This window comes from Sapajus apella, unplaced genomic scaffold, assembly GCF_009761245.1.
Source record: "Sapajus apella isolate SASKATOON/1434 unplaced genomic scaffold, GSC_monkey_1.0 scaffold120, whole genome shotgun sequence".
NCBI lineage: Eukaryota > Metazoa > Chordata > Mammalia > Primates > Cebidae > Sapajus > Sapajus apella.
In genome coordinates this window covers 1,669,485-1,693,871 of record NW_022437060.1, presented here as the reverse complement: position 1 = coordinate 1,693,871, position 24,387 = coordinate 1,669,485, and positions in this window count along the sequence as shown.

The following is a 24,387-nucleotide window of genomic DNA, read 5'->3' as shown; positions in this document are numbered from 1 at the left end:
ACAGACTCAGTGCTATTCCTGTCAGACTACCAATGACATTCCTCACAGAGCTAGAAAAGCTATTTTAAAATTTATATGGAACCAGTATGAGCCCAAGTGGCCAAAGCAATACTAAGCAAAAAGATCAAAGCTGGAGATGTGACATTCTCTGACTTCAAACTATACTATAAGGCTATAGAAACAAAAACAGCATGGTACTGGTGGAAAAACAGACACATAGACCAATGGAACAGAATAGAGAGCCCAGCAGTAATGTCATACACCTACAACCACCTGATATTTGACAAAATTAACAAAAATAAGCAATGAAGAAATGACTCCCTATTCAATAAATGGTGCTGGAATAACTGACTATCCATATGCAGAAAATTGAAATTGCACCCTTTCCTTGCGTCATACAAAAAAATCAATTTTTGATACACAAAAAGGAACATAATATGGATTGAAGACAAATGTAAAACTCAAAACTATATAAACCCTGGAAGATAATATTAAAAATACCTTCCTAGACATAGGAAAATATTTCATTGGAAAGGCAATAAAAGTAATTGCAACAGAAACAAAAATTGCCAAATGGGATCTAATCAAACAACTTCTACACAGCAAAAGGAACTATAAACAGCGTAAACAGACAACCTACAGAATCGGAGAAAATATTTGCAAAGCATGAATCTGACAAAGGTCTAATATGCAGAATCTATGGGAAACTTAAATACATTAACAAGCAAAACCAAACAACTCCATTAAAAACTGGACAAAGGACATGAATATGCACTTTTCAAAGGAAAAAATAACACGGGCCAACAAGCATATCAAAAATACTCAAAGTCACTAATCATTAGAGAAATGCAATTGGAAAACCACAATGAGATACCATGTTACACCAGTCAAAATGGCTATTAATAGAAAGTCAAAAAGTAACAGATGCTGGCAAGTTTGTGGGGAAAAGGGATCACTTATACACACCGGTGGGAATGTAAATTAATTTCGCCATTGTGGAAAGAATTTGGCAATTTCTCAAAGAACTTAAAACAGTACTACCATTCAACCCAGCAATCCTGTTATTGGATATGTGTTCAAAGGAATATAAATTGTTCTACCATAAAGACATATGCATGCATATGTTCTCTGCAGCACTATTCACAATAGCAAACAAGTGGAATCAACTGAAGGACCTATCTATGGTAGAATAGATTAAAAAAATGTGTGGTACATCTACACCATGGAATACTATGCAGCCATAAAAAAGAACAAGATCATGTCTTTTGTGGGAACATTGATACAGCTGGATGACATCCTCAGCAAACTAACAGAGAAACAACAAATATGGTATGTTCTCACTCATAAGTTGGATAGAAACATTGAGAACACATAGACACAAAGAAGAAAACAGCAGACACCAGGGCCTACTTGAGAGTGGAGGTTGGGAGAAGGGTGAATATCGAAAACTACCTATCAGATATTATGCTCATGATCTGGGTGAGGAAACTATCTCTATACCAAACTCCTATGAAATGGAATATACCTACATAGCAAACTTGTATATGTACCCTTGACTCTAAAATAAAAGTTTAAAAAAAATTAGGCAAGACCCTCACCAGCAAAAAGATTATGACTCACTGAGGATTCAGAAGATTATAAGCATTTTTGTGAAAATGTTATTTCTAATTAAGGTCTGTACCATTTTAGACATAATGGTACTGCATACTTAATAGACTACAGTATAATATAAAGTTAACATTTATATGTATTGGGAAACCAAAATTTGTATGACTTCTTTTATTTTGATATTTGTTTCATAGTAGAGGTCTGGAACCAAACCTTCAATATTTCTGAGGTAAGCATATAAGTAAAATGAAATGTCTTTTTAAAAAAATGATAATTGCTGAAAGAACTTGTAGGCTAAAATATTCCTGGTTTTCCAGGTTAGAAATGTGTATATACATATGTGTATATTTAGACATATACATATGCAATGTTAGAAATATCTTGATACACTGGTGAGAATGTGAAGTGATAGCCGCACATTTGTAATACTTTTGAATATCACAGACCTAGAAAGAAATTTGATAAAATATACCAAAAATTTAAAACCATTGCTGTCTTTGATTAATTAAATTTTGGGACTACTTAAACAATAATGGAATATATGGGGGTTAGTAATGTGCTTTAAACCAGGGGGTGGCCAACTACTATTTACAGGCCAAATCTGGCCTATACCATTTTTTAAAAAATAACGTTTTATAGGAGGAAAGCCCATGTAATTTATGGAAAGACTGTTGACTTATTACTATTTATAGCAATTTTTGTGCCACCAAAGCAGACTTGAATACCTGGGACAGAGACAATAAGGCCAACAAAATCCAAAGTGTTTGCTATCTGGCCTTTGATCAAAAAGGTTTGCAGACTCTCTTTTGTGCCATTATTTTTATTTATTTATTTTTGTTTTTTTACAACTTTTTTTTCCTTTAACTTTGACATTCTGGAGTACATGTGCAGGATGTGCAGGTTTGTTACACAGGTAAATATGTACCTCAGTGGCTTGCTGCACAGATCAATCCATCACCCAGGTATTAAGCCCAGCACTCATTAGCTTTTCTCCCTGCTCCTCTTCCTCCCCCAACCCCCACCACCAAGACCCAGTATGTGTTGTTTCCCCCCATGTGTCCATGTGTTCTCATTTTTCAGCTTCCACTTATAAGTGAGGACATGTGGCATTTGATTTTCTGTTCCTGTGTTAGATAGCTGAGGATAATGGCTTCCAGCTCCATCCATGTCCCCAAAAATAACATAATCTCGTTCCTTTTTATGACTGCATAGTATTATGTGGTGTATACATGCCACATTTCCTTTATCCAGTCTATGATTGATGGACATTTGGGTTAATTCCATGTCTTGAAACTATGAATAGTGCTGCAATGAACATACACACACACATGTATCTTTATGATAGAATAATTTATATTCCTTCTGGCATATACCCAATAATTGGATTGCTGGGTCAAATGGTATTTCTGCCTTTAGATGTTTGAGGAATGGCCATGCTGTCTTTCATAATGGTTGAACTCATTTATGTTCCCACCAGCAGTGTAAACGTGTTCCTTTTTCTTCACAACCTCACCAGCATCTGTTGTTTTTCAACTTTTTAATAATGGCCAATATGACTGGTGTGAGGTGGTATCTCATTGTGGTTTTGATCTGGATTTCTCTAATGATCAGTGATGTTGAGCCTTTTTTCCATCTGCCTCTTGGCTCTATGTATGTTTTTTTTAGAAATGTCTGTTCATGTCTTTTGCCCACTTTTTAATGGGTTTATTTTTTCTTGTACATTTGTTTAATTTTCTTGTAGACTGGATATTAGACCTTTGTCAGATGGATAGATTATAAAAGTTTTCTCCATATATGACAAACCCACAGCCAGTATCATACTGAGTGGGCTAAAGCTGGGAGCATTCCCCTTGAAAACAGGCACAAGAAAAGGATTGCCCTCTCTCATCACTTCTTTTCCACACAGTATTGTAAATTCTTGTCAGGCAATTGGACAAGAGAAACAGTATTCAAATAGAAGATAGGAAATCAAATTATCTTTGTTTGCAGATGACATGAGCCTATATCTAGAAAACCCCATAGTCTCAGCCCAATAGCTTCTTAAGCTGATAAACAACTTCAGCAAAGTCTCGGGATACAAAATCAGTGTGCAAAAAAATCACTAGCATTTCTTTATACCAACAACAGGCAAGCAGAGAGCCAAATGGTGAATAAACTCCTATTCACAATTGCTACAAAATGAATACAATACCTAGGAGTAACAACGTGAAGGACCTCTTGAAGGTGAACTACAACCATTGCTCAAGGAAATTAGAGAGTAGACAAACAAATGGAAAAGCATTCCATGCTCATAAATAGGAAGAATCACCATCATAAAAATGGCCATATTGCCCAAAGTAATTAATAGACTTAATGGCCATACTGCTCAAAGTAATTAATAGATTTAGTACTATTCCCATTAATCTACCATTGACATTCATTACATAATTAGAAAAAAGCTATTTTAGAATTCACATGGAACCAAAAAAGAGCCCAATAGCAAAGACAATCCTAAGCAAAAAGAACAAAGCTGGAGGCATGACACTAACCAACTTCAAACTATATTACAAAGCTTCAATAATCAATACAGCATGGTAATGGTACAAGAAAAGACACATAGGCCAATGGAACAAAGAAGAAATAAGATTTCTGGTCTACTACATCTGATCTTAGACAAATTTGATGAAAACAAGCAATGGGGAAAGGATTTCCTATTTAATAAATGATACTGGGAAAACTGGCTAGCTATATGCAGAAAATTGAAACTGGACCTCTTCCTTACACATTATACAAAAATTAAGTCAAGGTGGGATAAAGACTTAAATATATAAAACCCAAAACTTTAAAAACCTGAGAAGAAAAGCTAGACACTGCCATTCAGGACATAGACATGGGCAAAGATTTCATGATTAAAACACCAGAAGCAATTTCAACAAAAGCAAGAATTGACAAATGGAATCTAACTAAGCTAAAGAGTTTCTGCACAACAAAATTATCATCAGAATGCACAGACAACCTACACCTTAGGAGAAAAATTTTGTGTCATTATTTGTTAGAGTAAAATAAGAAAACTGCATATCTAACAAACTGATGTTTAGATAAATTACAAAATATCTTTGAGATACATAACAATGTTAAAATGAAACAAGTTTATGTGAAGGTTTTAGTGTGAGAAAATGATGAGAATTTAATGAGCCATTATATTTGGTGATTTAGAGTCTTCTTTGTTACTTTACATTTCTGCTGCCACTGTACATGAAAATCACAAACTTAGATGTTTGCTCAGTGTTAGTGACTAGATAAGATTCTGAGGTTCAAAATATAAAAGCCAGAACTTAATGACTGCAGAATAAGTGAAAAGTCAGGGAAATTGAGAAATAAATACCCAGTGACGGAGGCCGAGAGCAAACTCTAAAGAAGTTGAAAACAGTTACATTGGAATACATTTTACTGAAAGTCAGTTTTCAAAGTGTGTTTACTCACGTGAGTGTTGATTGGTCCTAAGTGATTGTTCTGTTTCTAAGAGGACTACTTTTGAGCTTGTCTTTTTTGTTCACCTCTCTAAGATTGGTCAGTTTTAATACATAGGCTGTAACAAGATTCCGCTTCTCTGCTTGCATCAAGTGAGTCTCAGTCTTCTGGTGTAAAAGAGAAATGAAGACAGCGTGGGAGAAAGAGCTCTAAACCAGGCTCTGGAGATATAGCTGTGATTTGTATTCTAGACTCTGCTTAGGTTGATTTGTGTGTGTGTCTGGGTGGGGGCCAAGAGTAGCTTTATTATCCCTCCTGACCCTAATACAATCTGGTGGCCTTGATGACAGAAGCAGGTCAGCTGATGTCATTCATGGGCTTTTTCATTTTAGTGACTAAATTAATTTTGTCTTTGCTTTCTGCACCTGTGCACACAAAACAAACATGGGCAGGGAATGGAATAGAAAAAAAAAAAAAAAAAAAAAAAAAAACCTCAACGTAAATAAAGCCATTAAAAGCAATTTCAATCTCCTATAAGATAGATCTATCTTTTGACAGGAGTTCCTAACTGTAGAATTACATTTGTTCAATTTGAGCAATATTATGTAGGCTGATACCCTAAAAGCCTTGTGGTATAAGTTTTTGTTTAAGCTTTCTGCCTTCCAGTCACCTGGAATGTTGGAGATTTCTACTCTCACTATTTTCATTCCCACCATTAACTTATTTTCCTTAGACCCTAAAGTTGACTTTTTCTGCCCAGCACCCATGACATTCTAAATAAAAAAAGAACAACAATGTGTTTTGCAGCAACTTGAATGGAATTGGTCATTATCCTAAGTGAAGTAACTCAGGAATAGAAAATGAAATAGCACTTGCTTTTGTTCATAAGTGGGAGCTAAGCGATAGGCACCCAAAGGCACACAGAATGGTTTAATGGACATTGGAGGCTCAGAATGGAGGGCAGTGGAATGGCATGAGGGATGAAAAATTGCTGATTGGACAGAATGTACACTATTTGGATGATATGTACAGTAAAATCCCAGATGACACCACTATAAAATTAATGCATGTAATCAAAAACCACATGTATCCCTAAAGCCATAGAAATTTAAAAAATGAAATCAATCAATCGATCAAACATATAAGCCTTCTCTTTCTTGGAATCTTTGTACTTCCTGACCCTTTGGCATAGGCTGACCTTTCCCCAAGTAGTTGCATTGTTCTTTTTCATTATTTTAATTCTCAGGTCAAATGTCCCATCTTCACTGAGGGAATTCTGACACCCATATGTGAGCAACGTACCATCACCTCCACTTTGCTGCCAGTGTTTTCTATCCCATCATCTCTAAGCTTAGCAGTTATTACTATATACAAATATATTTTAATTATTTTTTGAGACATGGTATTGCTTTGTTGTCTAGACTGGTCTTGAACTCCTGGTCTCAGGCCATCCTCCTGCCTTGACCTTTCAAAGTGCTAGGATTACAAACATGAGACACCATGCTCAGCCTATCTCATTTGATATTTGTATATATATTTTACTAACTGCTTATTTCTTCCAACTGTACTCTACATCCCATTAGAGTATGGACCTTGACGTTCTATTACAGCATTGACCTTGCTTATCTGTCTTCAGCACCAGCAATATTGTCTGTCATTTAATTAGTGCCATGTGTCCACTTGTTATTGAGGAAGGATCTAATAGATTATAACACATTCCTTTTCTGTTTTTTATTTAATTATTATTCTTTACTGGATGAAGAAACTGTATCTCTTGGGCATTTTATCATCTTTTTTTTCAGTCACCTCTACAAAGATAATTTCCAAATCTCTCTCTAACGCTAATCTTCCTGTCAAGGTTTGGACTCAAGAGCTTTACTCATGATCCCCTGCCGGCTGTATTGTAAAACTGCATGTAGTCAGGACATCCCACGGCTTACTTGCATCTGTGACAAAGCCATGAGGTTTACCATCCTGCCCTTTCTTAGATTCACCATGCCGTGCTTTTCATATGTGCTTTTTTTTTTTTTTTTCACGTTTCTCCTGGATTTACGTTCTCTTAAAAATTGATTGCCATTAAGTCACCTGTTTCATTATATTCTGACACTGGAACCCAAGTTACTTTTCTTCAACAAACCAGTAATTATACAGCTGCAGTACTTATTTTACAAGAGTCAGTTGATAGTTTCTTTAAGATAATAAAAGTCAAGCACCTCTATGGCATGTGAAGTCATTCTAAAAAATTATCCAGCTTCAATTTTTAGTTCATTTTCTGGCCTGCCTCACTTACACAGTGCACCATCTTCATTGTTGCCAGGCCACACTCTGGTAGCATTTGACTATAAGCCTAGAGAAAAAGTGAGATAGTACTTGAAATAATTCTAACTCTATGTCTGCCATACCTTGGATGCTCAGGAAATGTTAGTTCAACTTTAAATAATCTCATTCTAGTTTTGTATCTTGACCTCTTTTTTTTACCTATTAGAACCTCAAAAATTTGTTCGATCCTTTTTTGTTTAATTCCAGTACTACCTCATTGACAAATAATTACAATATAGTATGTGTTTGTTAGGATCTGTACTCTGTTTAAGAAAATATATTCAATGATGTAGACATAATTTATATATATATGTGTACATGTTCAATTTGGTTTAATTTTATTATTATTTAATATGACCCTTTTGAACTAGTTCAAAATGTCAGCATTTTGACCTGGGAAGTAGAGGCTCATTTAGGTTAGGCCAATTGATGAGACCATGCAAGCAGTCAACATATTTGGGGACACCAATGAAAGAGGAAGGTAGCCTTTTGAAATTTCTGCAATACCCGAATAGATAGCAAGTGCCAATCTTCATATTTCTGCCTTCTTTAAGAAAAATTAAAAAATACTCTTTATAAAGAACTTCTTTGAGTGTCTAAATTTAAAATTTATGACACCAAAATATTTTTCAGTCCTACCCCAATCTCTGACATGTAGGTGAAAAGCCACAAATTTATAAAATTGACCTCAAAGAATTTGTCTCATATAGATAAACCAGGATGAAACATTTGGTGCTATTTTTTAATAATAAAACCAATCGCTGGAACCAAATATGCTTCCTGGCCACATAGCCTTTTGAACAATAAAACTATTGTTACAGTATAAGTCAGGTCCTCCTCTGCTCATCCAGATGACAACTAGCTTATCTCACTTAATCATGGTCTTTCAAAGACTCATCTACAAACATCTAATAAACAACCAACAAGAGGTATAGAGTCCAGTTCCACAATATATAAAAATCAGAGCTTTAGACATGACAGGAACTGGAAACTGTGTTCGGCTCATGCCAGGGTCCTATAGATCACAACACTGACGCCCATAGAAGTTCAGTGAGTATAAGTTACACAGCTTATTTGTGTCAAAGCAAATCAACTTAAGTATTTATTGATAATTGCTACATAATTGCTTAACTCTATTTGTTAGACATATGGTTTGCTCAGACCTTTTGTTAAGAATCATATAATCTACTCAGTAGTCAGACCATACATGAAATAAACTATTACACAAAATGAGCATAGTAGCATTTAATAATAAGCCTAACAGAGTAGCTTTATATATTACTTATACGCCATGAATTCTGACATCTCTTCTTAATATGTTGCAGGTGTTTAATCTCATTTTGTTACTTTCACATTTAGTTTTTCCACTGCACTCATGATATTTCTTTGCCTTGATTTATCAGGACCACTTAGAAATAAAACTTAAGAAATTGGGTTTTAATAGGATAGTGTTTTCAATCTGGACTCTGGACTAATGTTTCTTTGCTTGTTTGTTTGCGTGAAGCCTCAGCTTACCTAGTAACTGAGCATTTTTAGAGGAGCAACTCTGCCCTTCTCCTGGCTCAGCCACATATGTTTTCTTTCTTTCTGTTCATCCTATTGCCCCCTAGTCTGATCCTAAGAGCAATTAGAAGCAGTTCAGTGGCCCCAGAAAAGGGAAGCAGAAAAAAAAAAGGACTAAAAATAACAAAGGAAGGGTAAAGGAATAGTTTGCTTGTTGTTTACCTTCTTTATGTAGATGTGTTGAACTGCGTTTGCTCAGTTTAATATTTACCTCATTCCAATGTCCTCTTCCCAAGCACTGTAAACAAAATCAGACTTCTCATTGGAAAAACCAGTCACTTCAAATGTGATATGACCTTGAGCTATCAATGTGCTTGAAGTTGCTGTAGATGAATACCATCACTCATTAGCTCAGTGAGTAAAATAGTGAGCTTCTTGGCTGCTCTTTCTCTAACAAAGTAATGATGTTGTTTAAAAACTTCTGGAGAAAAATAGATTTGGGATTCAGGTGCTACCTCTGAAACCTTTGATATCTTAGCCTGATGCAATATCAAAGCAAAATATGTGTAATATCACTTATTGAGTTTCTAATGTCTGTCTAATGCTTTATATAAGTTGTACCATTTAATTAACCTCCATATTGCCCCTTGGGAGAGAGAAACATATTCCCTTAAATAAAAACAAAATATTAAGATGGAATGGCTAGTTTGAAATCATTTCGCCAATAAATTGCAAAATCATGAATCTAATTCAAGTTATTCACATCTCAAGATTACTATTAGCAAGGTAGAAATGTTATGTTTCTGGGTGATGACAGTGCAGATACTGACTTCAGGAGATTTTGTGTCCTTTAACCCAAACTCTAGATTTGGTGGCAGTGTAAACCTAGACTCTGAAAGAAGGATGGCCAGAAGGAACACAGGCACAGGAAGGCAGATTAAAGACGTTATCTTGGAAACAGAGAAGCCACGCCTTTTACCAAGGAGTGTGTACTTAGGTAATTCATTGTTTTGAAGACATAGTCAGAAAAGAGACTGCCAGTTTTACTCTTTGGAAATGCCATACCCTGGCAATATCTGGTCTCACAGCAGTTCCTCATGGGCACAAAAGTTAGAAACTAAATGAGCAATTTTTGATCTACTATAACAAAACCCTATCTTATCCACATAAATAATATATATTAACAAAATTATTTATTCTCACTAGATATTAATGTACCTACCTGAGGGGCTGAAACATAGGATGATATATTACAATCAATCAGGAGATAAATTATATGTTACTTGCAAACTTGCATCACCATAGGGATTTTCATTACAGTAGGTGTCCTAAGTAAGCATCTGTCCTCAGCTAAAGCATTTTGGATACTTGGTATGCTCAGCAACGTAAATAGCAGCTCTTTCTACTAAAGAAAGTTGAATTTCCAGAACGCTTTTATATATTAAGCCATATCTATTTATTCATTACCTTTTTTTCATTGTTTCAAGTTGTCTATCTGAAGCAAAAAAGATATTCACAGATTATGAACTGGTTTAGTAACTCAAAACTGCTTTTATAAATATATAATCATTTTTTAATAAAAGTTTTCTGGACCTTAGCCTGAAAATACCAAAGGAGACTAAAGCAAGTACAAAAGTCTACAATTCAAATAAAGTATCACAGAAGATGCCAGGGCCAAGTTGAGTTGAGTGATAAGTTTTGGCGTCTTTCCTTACCCACTTAATTCTTGTGAGAAAATATACTCATCTTGATTTTTTCTTCTCATGACCATGAACAAACAGTGGTTTCTGTGATCTGGGATGATGATATCTTTTATTAACTGAAAATTTGTTTGCTACTACAAATATGAGCAAGGAAGTTAGTATTTAGTGCTTCCATAGCCTATAATAATGGCTAAAATAACTATATTTCAGTAAATGCAGAACCTCTAAAGACTCAGATTCATTAAAAATGAAAGCTTATATTAGTCTACTAAGTAAAGATTTCCACTCAGTTTATGTGCTGGTTTGGTACAAGAATAGCACACAATGAGTCGTAGAAAAATAGTGATAAATGCAGATTATATGTTCATGTCCACTTAAAAATATGTGTATTTCTTTACCCATCAATCAATGATTTCTTCCTTCTCCTTTGAAAATATTGTGTATAAGGAGCATTAGTAACATTTAAGTCTGTAATTTAGTCCATAAGTGTTCATCCCACAAGGGGTTTTGAGCCTACCAAGAATGGAAAACTGTTAAACCATTCATTTGGCTCTAACTCTAAAAAATGAGCAGAATAAACTGGCCTCTGGAATACAGCTATACTTTCTGTGTGGCCTGGAGAATCACAAGACTTCAGCATGGTTTAAGAGGGTTATTGATATGAGACTGCAGTTCTTTATAAATGTAGTATCCAACACATAGGTGTATACAGACACATTCAAAAATCAGTACGTTGGACTCTATAAGCAACAGACAGCAGAAAAACAAAAACAGATCCACTGAGGCTCTAGATATTAGAAATATTACTGTAAAATAATATTTTAATCCATTCAAGATGATAAAGTCAAGCTTGAAACTTTTGGGAAGAAATGGAAACTAAAAATTTACATGGATTTTAAAATATGTATGTGAACATGTATATTAAACTTATAATCCCAGTTAAACTGTATTGCAGTAAAAAATAAATAGCTGAAGGAAAATTGTGACCAAGAAAATAGGTCAATAGATGCTATTTAGAGTGATCCAAAAAAAAAAAAAAGGTAAAAATGAAGAAATAAAGGTAAGCAGCATAGAGAATATAGTATGATGGTAAAACACATAGTCTACTGCAGTTTCAGAAGAAAAAGAGGTGGATAAAGTAAAAATTTTTAGTACATATGAATATAAGAGGTACTTTTAATTTGCTTCACAAATTGACTTATAGATTAAAAATATTTCTAATAAAAAATTCAGTAGGATTCCAGACCACACAGCTCCCTTCAACACATGATGAGTATGACATGTAATTAAGAAATAGAACACTCTTGTTTGTCTGTGACTGTAGAAAATTGTTTATTGGGAAGAACCATGAATCTTGTTTATTTTAAAAAATATATCCTATATTTGTTTATTTAAAAACTATATCCTTACCATGTGCTACTGTGCTTTGAATTTTGAATACTGGTTTCAGAATTCATTATGGGTATAACTTGGTACCAAAATTACTTAATTTCTTAAAATTATTATCATTCTTTAAAAAATTTGCTGTGTGTGTGGTTGAGTGTAAATTCAGATTAAGGATAAGTTTACTATATAATTTATTGACTCAAATAACATCTTTTTTTTCAAATTGTACTTTAGATTCTGGGGTACATGTGCAGATCATGCAGGATGCTGCATAGGTACACACATGGCAATGTGGTTTGCTGCCTACATCCCCCCATCACCTATATCGGGCATTTCTCCCTATGTTACCCCTCCCCAACCTTCCCACCACCCTGCTATCCCACCCTTGACTTCCCCCCAACAGACCCCAGTATGTGATGCTCCCCTCCCTGTGTCCCTGTGTTCTCATCGTTCAACACCTGCCTATGAGTGAGGACATGTAGTGTGTGATTTTCTGATTTTATGTCAGTTTGCTGAATATGGTGATTTCCAGATTCATCACTGTCCCTACAAAGGACATGAACTCATCATTTTTTATGGCTACATAGTATTCCATGATGGATATGTGCCGCATTTTCCTTGTCCAGTCTATTGTTGTTGGGCATTTGGGCTGGTTCCAGGTCTTTGCTATTGTAAACAGTGCCACTATGAACATATGTGTGCATGGTTCTTTATAATAGAACGATTTGTAATCCTTTGGGTATATACCCAGTAATGGAATTACTGAGTCAAATGGAATTTCTATTTTAGGTCCTTGAGGGAGAAATAAAGTGTATTCAATTAGGAAAGGAGGAAGTCAAATTGTCTCTATTTGCAGATGAGATGATTATATATTTAGAAGACCCTATCATCTCAGTCCAAAACCTCATTAAACTGATAAGCAACTTCAGCAAAGTCTCAGGATACAAAATCAATGTGCAGAAATCCCATGTGTTACTATATACCAATAACAGATAAACAGAGAGCCAAATCATGAGCAAACTCCCATTCACAATTGCTACAAAGAGAATAAAATACCTAGGAATACAACTAACAAAGGATGTAAAGGACTTCTTCAGGGAGAACTACAAACCACTGCTCATGGAAATAAGAGAGGACACAAACAGATGGAGAAGCATTCCATGCTCATGGTTAGGAAGAATCAGTGTCGTGAAAATGGCCATATTGCCCAAAGTAATTTATAGATTCAACACTGTCCCCATCAAGCTACCAATGAACTTCTTTGCAGAACTGGAAAAAAAAACACCTTAAACTTCATACAGAACCAAAAGATAGCCTGCATAGCCAAGATAATCCTAAGCAAAAAGAACGAAGCCAGAGGCATCACACTACCTGATTTCAAACTATACTACAAGGCTACAGTAATCAAAACAGCATGGTATTGGTACCAAAACAGAGATATAGACCAATGGAACAGAACAGAGGCCCGGGAGGCAATGCCACACATCTACAACCATCTGATCTTTGACAAACCTGAAAAAAACAAGCAATGGGGAAAGGATTCCCTGCTTAATAAATGGTGTTGGGAAAACCGGCTAGCAGTGTGCAGAAAGAAGAAGCTAGACCCCTTTCTGACATCTTACACTAAAATTAACTCCAGATGGATTAAAGACTTAACGATGAAACCTAACACCATAAATACCCTAGAAGAAAACCTAGGCAAAGCCATTCAGGACATAGGCATAGGCGAGGACTTCATGACTAAAACACGAGAAGCATTGGCAACAAAAGCCAGAATAGACAAATGGGATCTAATTAAACTCTAGAGCTTCTGCACAGCAAAATAATCATTAGAGTGAACTGACAACCAACAGAATGGGAAAAAATTTTTGCAATCTACTCATCTGACAAAGGGCTAACATCCAGAATCTACAAAGAACTAAAACAGATTTACAAGAAAAAAAAAAAAAAACCCATCTAAAAGTGGGCAAAGGATTTGAACATACACTTTTCAAATAGCATCTTTTGAGGGTGAGAGTGCGTATTGTTCTAAAGCACACTGGTATAACAGGCAGAATTACTCCTCTTAATTAGAGAACGTTGTAAAATGTCTAGCGCTTGAGTAGGTGTTTGAATCTCTATCCCATCCACCTATTTATGAGACAGTGTAGATTGTGACCCATATTTCTTCCCTTAATTATTTGCAATGTGTGAAACTACAGAATTCATCTCTTTGGGGTTGGATGTCTCATGCAAAATTCATTAGAAAGGACTTTCAAAGATAATCTGTTCAAATCATTAATAATTTTATGTGAATGCATTTATTAAACAATCACTTGGAGAAGCCCTATAGAAATATGGGGGAAGAAAGAGGAATGTGTGGTGGGCTAGTCAGAAGGAAAAGTGAGGAAACTGAATAGCAGGAATATGGGTGAGGTATAGCCAGTTTTACATCTATGGAAAGGTATGGGAAGCCTTAGGACCTTAGTGTACTGGAAGGGGTTCACAACCACAGCATGGGCTTCACAAGTTGTTGGGGTTATTAGAGTAGACAGATGCAGACCAACACTTTTACATGAGCATCACATATTATATAAATATTAGTTTTGGCTTTTGTATTGGATATACTGGACATAGCATTTGAGGTTCTCTCTGGTTACAAAGCCAGTTTTGAGACCTCCACCTGAAAACCTAAGACTCCGCATGAAAGAAAGGAAAGAGACTTGGCAGGGATGGGGAGCATGGCCATGTTGTCATGACTACTGCTTTGCTAAGTGATGCTAGCTAGAATTTCATATCAACATTTTCTCATTTCCTCACTGGCACCACCCATCTCTTACATAAGGTTGTTAAGAATTCTAATTAGATAGCACCAATAAAATTCCTTTGCTCCTTAGAGAACGTTTTATATAAATCCCAGGCATTATTATTCAAAGAACATTGAAACTCATTGCAGATTAAAGTAATTTTGAAGAATCTCAGAGACTGCAATTAGCCATCCAAATGGACAAATACAGGCTCAATATTTCCTTATCTTTTATTCTTATCTCAATGCCTATCCTAATTATGTAACACTGCAGGAAAGGCAAAACACAAGCTCACTTTTGAGTATTAAATTCATTTGCTTACTTGAATTTTAGCAGCTGCTTGCATAGAAAAGACTTCTTGAAAATTAAATAGCTGAATTTCTTGAGGTTGGTTAAGATCAGCAGCTTCCACCTTAAGGGAAGAATTATTCATCAGGAAAATGCTTTCTACCAACTTTTCTTGTCCTGCTCTGTAGAAATTTTGCAGATCTCCTTAATCTTCTGTTTTAAAGCTTTTTTTGTATTTATCCCAGGCATCTGATGTTTCATCTCTTCTGAACCCATGTGCAGTTAATTAATTCCCTCAGATCCTCCAGTAAAAGTATTTTTTACCTAAAGATGATGAAGACAAATAGACAATAAAAAGGACACTTTGGGTCCATTTTCTTCCTTGACAACCATGTAACTTCCTATTTCCCGTTTACCACTATAGGATGAAAATCAGTGGATCTTGGAACCCTTAGTCTTTTGTTCTTTCTTCAAACAAATTTTGCCATTATAAATAGCAAGAACTCATAATACCCATCTTTTCATAGGTTTCTGAACACTACTAACGTACTTAATTATCTGAGAAATTATGTATGTTGAATTTCTGGAATAGAAATTGTTTATTTTGAGCCCACTATCTGGTGTGAGTGTGAGATCCCATTTTTCTGTATTACCTGCTGGATTGCAAGACCAATTAAGACTATGATTTTCTACCCTACCACATAGTAGATGACAAATTCAGTTTTTATTGAGTGAATAAGTAAATAAACAAAATGTCTAAATATGAAGTTACCTCACAGAATTTCCTTCAAGTCTTACCTAAGTATTTTCTGAAAACTCTTTGTGGATAGCCTTTGTAATCATGGCAAGGATGAATAAATAACACTTATTGATTAGAGGAACATCATTAGTCTTACAACTAGTTGTGCAACTGTATGGATTGTTTCTCTCATAGGGAAGTTAAACCTTGTATGGATTTAGGATCCCCGTAGCTTACAGCTCTGTAACTTAAGCCCTTAACAGTTGGGCATTGTTTTTCAATGTGATTTTTTTTTTTTATTTGTTACAGTTACTCCTCAGTAAAAGTCATTCAATAAGTATAACTAGTTGCTAACTCTAAAATTTATTTGAAAATAGTTGAAGTGTGTTATTAAAATGAATGTAACAAGCATTAGTAAGTCTTATTAGTTCTTTATTTTGTTGTCGAAATACATGGGACCAAACATTACGGGACCTAGTTTATATGATTATGTTCTATATAATTACATAGGTCTGTATAATCACATAGGACTCTCCATAGATAATTGCATAAACTAAGTCTCTGTAAAACAACACCTATGCTACAGGTCTTGCCTAGCAAATCTATTACAGGATTTCAGTTTGTATACTGACTAGGGACAATTTGAAACTTCCCAAAATTTAGAGAATGACTATGTTGTTGGAATGAATGCAAAGGATAAAATGAATTAGACTGCATAATTGGTAAATCTTCCTACTAGTAAGTAATTTACATTATATATTTAATCAGTTTATATTTTAAAAGTATAGCAAAGATATTGAGTACTATAACATTAACTCCGGTCTTACTACAGCTTTAAAATTAAATATTACCAATTTAGTTTTGGTACCCGATTCCCATCCTGGTTGCATCAATTGCGCTTCTTCCAAGTGATCACCAGCATCTGAAGTTGACTTTATTATTCCTGTGTATATGTGTATGCCTTTATTATATACATGCCCATCTATACATATTTAACAACACATATGTGAAAATTATATATTGTCTCTCTTGTTTTGCCTGTTTATCTAAATGGCACAATACTGATATAATTTTCCCACTTGCTTTTCTTGGTCAAATTCAATTTCATGAGGGAGATGAAAATAAAATGCGTTTACCATATCAGTAGTTACATAGCAAATGGCACATGCCATATTAATATATTTGAATAAATACCCCATGCTATTGATGTTACAACATTTACTTGTAGTAAGAAGTTTTAGTTTCCTGTCAACAGATTATTGAAGGCATTAAAGGGAAACTACAGTTATAATAAAGAACATGACAATAAATGTGCCTGTTTTCCAATGGAACTCATTCTCAAAATAATGGCTTTTAAATCAATACATTTTATGGTAAATTTATCTTTAATATAAATGTATACTCAAACACACACATGAGATCATTTATAAAATGATGACAGAAATTTTGATAAATTACTTTTGTACTAAATTATACACATAACAAATGCTGAAGCCGGTATTCAAAATTTAAAGCACAGTGCTTAGCACATGGTACATAGCACAGACATTTAAAAAATAAGGGAACAGATTGACAAGAGTTACTATCCTTCCCACTACACAATAACATCACATGGCACCGTCAGAAGGGATTAAGTTTTCTGCAGTAACAGAAGAACAAAATTTCATTTCTTAATTACATGTCATATCTATCAAACGTTCAGGGAAGATATGAGGTCTGGAATCCTACTGGATTTTTACTAGGAATATTTTTAATCCATAAGTTAGTTTGTCAAATAAACTTAAAGTATATTCTATTTTTAGATTTGTTTTTAGTTCTGCAGTGTTTTGGTGCTGTGGTAAATGTTTTCTTTAAAAGTAGTGTTTATTTGATTTAAAAAAAAATTTTTATTCTAAAAAGCTTCCTAAACACACCAAATTAAATATTTTATCTTCATATTATTTGGCTTTCACTTGTTAAAATTAATCTATTAATAAAATTGTATTCCTTTTCAATTTTTTCCATGTTACTTCATTATTTCAGTGCAGTGTAAAGAGAATAATTTCATCATTTAATCTGCAAGTATTACGTTTACCATATGCTTTTATATACACTTACCATATGGGCAAAGCTACTTTCTGTTCCTAAAATTCTGAGTATTGCTTTTCTTTTAAAATTAATGAATACATGAAAAAAAATTATCAAGTACTTTTCTGCATCTATCTTAATGTTCATATAAATATTTCTCTGGGTTGATATTTGTTACCCCAGTGTATTTCACTTCACTAATACATAGTATTCTATTGTAAAAATAAATAACAATTGATTATCCACTCTCCTCATGGGTACAATGTTGGAGGTATGCATACATGCATATATTTCCATAGATGAACCTGCACACACAATGCACTGTTATGGTAACATGGAAATTAAGGTATATACCTGTTCTCTTCCTCCCTTCCCCACCCAAAATGAGAAGAAATGTTGGCTTTAACTTGTTTTTTTAACAAGTTTTGTTTAATTTGTTTTCTTTCTTTCTAGTGACTTTCAGCAACTTTTCCTTAGATTATTATTAGTTAAAATTCCATTTTAATGTGTGTTAATTATCTATTCACAATATTTATGAGACTATCTTGTTCCTACTGATTTGTAGTTTTTAAATTTATTTTGGATACTGATCCTTCACGTAATAAGTCTTTGGCTTATCCCACTTTTGGAATTTTTTAATGTGAAGACATACATGTTCATCAGAAAAAATCAGTTTTCTCACAGCTTATGCTTTTTGTTCATTAATTTCTTCCCTATATTAAGATAATAAATTTTCATATATTTTCTAAAACATCTTAAAGTTTTGCTGTGTACACTGGTTTTTATCTTTAATTTACATGTATACATCATATGAAGGATTCATTATATTATTTTCCAGAATCATTTGTTGAGTTTTTTACTCAATGATTTATAAACTTATTCTTAATTTACCTAATAAATTTTCATAAATGAATTTGTCTACCTCTGACCCCTATATTGTTTTACATTACTTTGATATTGTCAATCCGAGTGTCAAATATATGCTATCTTCATAATTGCATCTTGTTCTTTAACATTTTCATAAATAATAATTTTCCACATGTTTAAGAGGTATAATTTATTCACTATAAAGTCACCCAGTTAAAAGCACAAATTAGTGTTAGTTTTCACAGTTTTACAGTCATTTTGCTTTAGAGCATTTTCATCACTCCAAAAAGAAGCTTTGTGCTTGGTACCGTCGTTTCGCGTTTCCCGTCACGCACACAGCCTTAGGAGAATATCAATCTACTTTGTGTCTCTATGGGTTTACCCGCTTTGGGTATTTCAATACCCAGATGACATCCATCATGATACAAATGGTATCATAAAACGTGCACCATTTCTGACTGACTTCTTTCATTTAACATGTTTTCAAGGTTCACGTGTTTTAGCATTTATCCATACTTCACTATTTTTTCCACCCAATAATATTCCAATGTATTAATATGCCATATATTGTTAAGCCATTCATCAGTTGATGGACATTTAGGTTGCTTCCATTTGTTGACTATTCTTCATAAGTCTGTGCTCTTAGCTAACCTTGATCCTTTCTTTCACATATGCAAAATAGACAGTGCTTGTAAAGTTCTATAAAATACCGTAATGTTCTTCATTAAACCTAGTTTCACTACATAGATACATTTTAAAATAATCCATCTAATACTGGGCCTATTGTAACAAAATATGTGCACACACATATACATTTTACTTACATACAACCATATTACATGTAGAATACACACATAGGTACACATACATTTGAATATTCTTTTCAGTAAGGGCCATGCACATATTTTATTAGGTTTATTTATAAGGATTTTATCTTATATAGCTATTATAATTATGTAACTTGAAAATGTATTTCTATAAATTGAGGAAGATATTTAATTAATTTGTATATATTTATCATATATCTAATAAACCTGCTAAACTATACTGTGCATTCGCCTTTATCAAACTTGTGTTTATATGTGAAAAATTATAATGTACTCAATTCATGACATATTTGTTTCTTCACTCCAAATTGTCCTTCTGTTATTTATTTCTTGGTCCTGTTAATTTGGCCAGAGCCTCTATTTCTATATTCATAAAAGCAGCAGTGATTATTTCTGAATTTAAAATCACAATTTATGTTTGTCAGCTGCTTTTATGCCTTCTTTTGACAAGTGCCTATTCATGTCCTTTGCTTATTTTTAATGGATTTTTTTTTTTTTGCTTTTTAAGTTTCTTATAGATTATGTATATTAGATCTTTGTCTGATACGTAGCTTGTAACTATTTTCTCCCATTTTGTAGGCTTTTTCTTTACTCTATTAAGAGTTGCTTTTGCTATGCAAAGTTTGATTCGGTTCTACTTGTCAAATTTGTTTTTGTTGTAATTGCTTTGGGGGACTTTGACAAAAATTATTTGCCCATGCCTATGTCAGGAAATGTATTTCTTAAGTTTTCTTTTAGGATTTCTATAGTTTGGGGTATTATTAAATCCATCTTAAGTTAGTTTTTGTATATGATAAAAGGTAAGGATCCTGTTTCATTCTTCTGCATTTAGCTAGCCAGTTATCCCAGAACCATTCATTGAATAGGGAATCTTTTCCCCATTGCTTACTTTTGTCAGCTTCGTTGAAGATCAGACGGTTGTAAGTGTGAGGTTTTATTTCAGGGTCCTCTATCTTTTCCATGGGGTATGTGTCTGTTTTTGTACCAGTACTATAAGGTTTTGGTTACTTTAGCCTTGTAGTATAGTTTGAAGTAAGGTAGTGTGATGTATCAAGCTTTGTTATTTTTGCTTAAGATTGCTTTGGTTATTCAGGCTTATTTTTGGTTCCATGTAAATTTTAGAGTTTTTTTTTTTTTTTTTTTTTTTTTTTTTTTTTTTTTCTAATTCTTCGAAGAAAGGTAGTGGTAGTTTGATAGGAGTAGTGTTGAATCTGTAAATTGTTTTGGATAGTGTGACCATTTTAGAAAATGCTCATCATCACTAATAATCAGAGAAATTCAAATAAAAACCACAATGAGGTAGCATTTCATACCATTCAGAATGGCTATTGTTAAAAAGGAAAAAAAAAAAAAAAAAAAAACAGATGCTGGCGAGCCTATGGAGAAAAGACAATGTTTATACATTGTTGTTGGGAATATTGGGAATATAAATCAGTTTAGCCACTGTGGAAAGCACTTTGGGAATTTCGCAAAGAACTTAAAACAGAGCAACCATTTGACCCAGCGGTTCTGTTACTGGGTGTATACATACACCCAAAGGAAAATGACATATGTCTTTGTACATTCATCACAACACTATTTACAAGAGCAAAGACATGGAATCAACCTAGGTGCCCATTAATGGTAGAACTGATAAATAAAATGTGATGCACACACCCCATGGAATACTACATAGCCATAAAAAAGAATGACATGATGGATACTAGATCTTTGTCAGATGCATAGTGTGTGTTTTCTCCCATTTTGTAGGTTTTCTGTTTACTCTGTTAAGAGTTTCTTTTGCTATGCAAAAGCTCAGTAGTTTGATTAGGTTTCACTTGTCAACTTTTGTTTTGACACCTTTATAACTATGTCCCTTGTAGCAACTTGGATGGAGTTGGAGGCCTTTATCCTAAGCGAGTTAGTGCAAGAACAGAAATAAAAATATAGCATGTTCTCATAGGAGCTAAACAATGAGCCACTGTGGACATAAATGAAGGGAACAGCAGACACTTCAAACTACTAGAGGTAGGAGGGTGGGAGGAGGGCGTGAGTGAAAAAACTACTTATTGAGTATTATATGCTCAATATCTTAATACAGTATACTCAGGTAAAAACCTGCATAAGTAACCCTTGTATCTACAATAAAATTTAAGAAAAAAAAAATCTTATACTGTTCTACCATGTATGATTTGCAGACAAACTTTATCACGTAAAGGACCTTTCTACCATTGCTAGTTTGTTAAGGGTTTTAAAGCTAATAGGTGCTGAAATAAAACACACACATTTCCTAAATTTATCCAGAAAATGTTATGATTTTCTTTTAATTCATAATGGGTGAACCTCAATTGATTTCATAATGTTACACAGTTTTTACATTCCTGGGAATTTGACTTTGTCATGTGACATTGTTTACACATTACTGAAATTTGGCTGTTGATTGTATAGGAATATTTACGTCTATATTTGTAGGTGGAAGCAGCATATATATATAGACACATAGTTGGTGCAAAACTGCAGTTACTTTTGCACCAACACAATTTCATTTCCAGTAATCCTATTACTGGGAATATATCCAAAGGATTATAAATCATTCTATTACAAAGACACATGCACACGTATGTTTAATGTGGCACTGTTTACAATAGCAAAGACTTTCAACCAACTCAAGTGCCCCCCATTGATAGGGTGAATAAAGAAAATGTGGCACATACACACCATGGAATACTATGCAGCCATAAAAAGGATGAGTTCATGTCCTTTACAGGGGTGTGGATGAAGCTAGAAACTATCAATCTCAGCAAACTGACACAAGAACAGAAAACCAAACACCACATGTTCTTACTCATAAGTGGGTGTAGAACAATGAGAACACATGAGCGCAGGGAGGGGAGCATCACACACCAGGGCCTGTTGGGGTGAGGTGCTAGGAGAGGGATAGCAGGGGGTTTGGGGATCAGGGAGGGATAGCATTAGGAGAAATACCTAATGTAGATGGTGGTAATGAATGCATCAAACCACCATGGCACATGTACACCTATGTAAGAAACCTTCTCATGCTGTACATATACCCCAGAACTTAAACTATAATTTAAAAAATATTTTTTTAAAAGAAAGGATTTGGAGAGCATGCCGTTTATTTTAGGTACTTTATCACACTATGAAATATTGGTATTTTCCTAGGATTTGAAGATTATTTTTAAAATAGTATGGCTACTATGGGATAGATTGCTATTATCTTTAATATTTATAAGTTTATTCATGTGATTTATTCATCATTGGCCAAGTTTGGTGGTTAGATTTGTTTTTAGAAAATCACCATTTTAAGGATTTTTCAAATGTTTTTGTATACTTTTGTGCTTATTACTGGCTTTTTTTCTAAATATTAATACAGTTAAAATTGAGTTCATTTTAGACACAATAATATTTTTGTGTGTGTACATCATTCTGTTTCTTTTTCTTCAACTCTTTCCATTGCTTTTTCATCAAAATTTTCAGAAGTGTACAATTTTTTAAGTCATTTTTAAATTAGTCTTCAGTGAAATGTAAAAACATTTGGCTTTGTTTATCATTTCCATTTTATGATATTTTTTGAGTTATTACATGAAGAAGTGCAATTGGAGGCTCCTGAAACTTCCCCCATTTCACCAATGTAGCAAATCAAAAGCAGCGTTTTATCCTAGCAGTCATGCTGTGGAGTGGTCCACAATCAAAGACTTCAACTACAAGTATAGTAGCCTCCATTTTAATTATAGTTAGTTCCCATTTAATACTTTTAAAAATCCAGTGGCAAGAAACTAAAACTTATCACCAAAAGGTGTGAATTTTAACAACAATAGCAGGGGATGAATGTTTAGTAAAGTATTTGACAGTTGGTGTGAAACTGGTGATACAGTTGATGCACTTTGTTTTCAATCTCTATCACCAAAGCAGATAAAAAGCTATCGGCATCCTTCAAATATGCACTCATACGTGAAGGATGAGAGTACCCATTTATTATCTAGTCCCAGGGTGAGGTCTACTCTTTTGTCCTGTGTCATAAGCATATCAAAATAACCAATGAAGATATTCAACTTCAGTACTACTAATAGGAAATAAAACTAAAATTATAATTTAATGCAATTGTAGCCCATCTAACTGGTAAAAGTGCAGAGAGAATACAGGGCTGTTGATGGTATTGTCACTCTAATTTATTGTTTATGGAAATGACAACACAGTTTTGGGGGATTATTTAAAAAACGAAAGACATAGTCATGAAGTATTCTCTTTGATGTGGAAATTCTTAGTATTTAATTATAGATAACCATATCTTAAGATGTAAAAAGTGAAGTATAGGAAAATGCAAGTTGATTAAGACTTAAGAGTTCTGGACTCAGTCTGCATTCAGTTTGAGTGTAAGCCAAGTAGAGTATAACTCTATCCAATCTGTAAAAGTGAAAAGAAAAAAGCAGACAAGCAGTGACATGGAAGTCCTAAATGTGTGGATCAATTTTATTTCATTAAAAAGGATTTTTTTAGAAACTAGGTCTCAGTCTTGCTCAGAGTGGAGTGCAGTGGTGCGATTCTCACTCACTGCAGCCTCCAGCACCTGAGTACAAACAGTCCTCCTACCTTAGCCTCCCAAGTACGGACTGTAGGAATATATCAGTGGCCCTGGTTAATTCATTGTATTTTTTGTAGAAACAGGTCTCTCTTTGTTGCCCAGGCTGGTCTTGAAATCCTGGGTTCAAGTGATCCTCCATCCATGGCCTCCCAAATTGTTGGGACTATAGTTATGAACTATCACATCCAGCCTACATCAATTCTAAATAATAAAAGCAGGAATCAATTTTATATAATAAAAGGCTATATGCAAAATGTAATAA